Genomic DNA, 1,597 nt, shown 5'->3' with positions numbered 1-1,597 from the left:
GCTCTTGGGTCTGTGAAGTGGCGCGGCTTCGAGGCGCGGTCAGTTCGAGAAGCGTGCATGTGACGATCCGGTACCCCCACGTGTCTCATCGGGAAAAATTTTGAAAAAAAAGTCCTGTTTCGTCTAAATTTCCATAATCCCCGTTTACTTTCACTGTTCGATGTTTTATTTATGAGGAGCGACCTGCTAAGAATATGTATTGTTGAAGAGATGTGCGTTTGTAAGGAAAGATGGAAATAAAAAAGGGCTACTTGTATATCACTCAACTTCGCTCTCGACGTTTCACTCTCTCTCGCCACAAAATTTTGCAATAACACGTTAGATTAGAAAATAAGCAGCTAAGTTTGTGACAATCCGCCACCCTTTCTCCCTCACCCTCTCACTCACTCTCACTCTTTCTAGTCACAAAAAATCTGTATCTCACCTTTTCTCTCCCACTCTCTTTCTTTCTCTCTCNCACAAAAAATTTGGAATGTCACATTGGATTAAAAATAACCAGCTAAGTTTTTGACAATCTCTCACCTTTTCTCTCCCACACTCTCTCTCGCTCTCGCTCTCTCTCTCTCTCTCTCTCTCCCTCCCTCCCTCATTACCACTCCCCCGTTCCGATATGGAGGTCCATAAAAGGGTTGAAACTTCTTATTTACCTCTGTATCTGTCTATCTTTTTATGTCTAATTATCGAACATTCTTCTATCTCTGTCTCTTCCAACAAATGAAACAATCTATCTATATATCCCTCACTACATAGTTTTTTTTTTAATTTCATAGATATATTTTTGGCGCATAGCTTAGGGTTGGTAAGGTTGGAGATGTGTTAAGTTACTTTAGGTTAAGCAGGTTTAGATTAGATTAGGCTAGGGAGATACGTTAGGTAGGGTTAGAATTATGTTAGATAAGGTATGCTTAGGTTAAGATAAGGTAGGGTAAAGGTTAGGTTAGATAGGGTAGGATAAGGTTACAAGATTCAATTTTCGTGGAACGGAGAAAATGTGTTAGTGCGAAGCGCGAGTTTTATGTACTAAGATGCCTATATAGAAAGATCATTTGAAAGGAATTTCTCTTGAACATTCTTCTTTACTTGTGATTGTGGGATGGATTTCCGAAGTTGGTCTGTTCTTCTGAGTACTTAAAAATTTTAACACGTAGGATTTTAGTTGAAGACAGCGAGATGACGGACCTGGAGAATGGTTGATTTTAGTTTGCCTATTCTCGCTGATTTTGTCTGTCAGAACCCGTTTTGGACTTGCCTATCCACGGCACAAATAGTTTAGTGAATACAATATAAATTAAATTGCATTGTTGATAGACAGATTGAAATCGCATATAAAACCTTATTCGCCTAACTTCGCCGTGCTCCAAAGTGATTATACTCCATAATGAAACACAAATCTGCAAGCATCTCGAGTTTAACTGACGAGGTGCTAAGAGAATTGAGATAGCCAGCAATAGCAGCCAATTATTCCATTATTAAGGATTTGATTGGTCACAATTAACTGTGAGTGATGACGGCAGTTTAATCGAAATCGATCCTGTCAAGTCCGCGTGTCTGCGATATTATAAAAGTCTTTGGTGAATTGCAACAGGCGATCGTTTGT

Source organism: Cimex lectularius, unplaced genomic scaffold (assembly GCF_000648675.2).
Source record: "Cimex lectularius strain Harlan isolate CLEC.00 unplaced genomic scaffold, Clec_2.1 scaffold5, whole genome shotgun sequence".
In the NCBI taxonomy this organism is placed as follows: Eukaryota; Metazoa; Arthropoda; class Insecta; order Hemiptera; family Cimicidae; genus Cimex; species Cimex lectularius.
The sequence above is the reverse complement of the archived record's forward strand: the minus strand, read 5'-3'. Positions refer to the sequence as shown.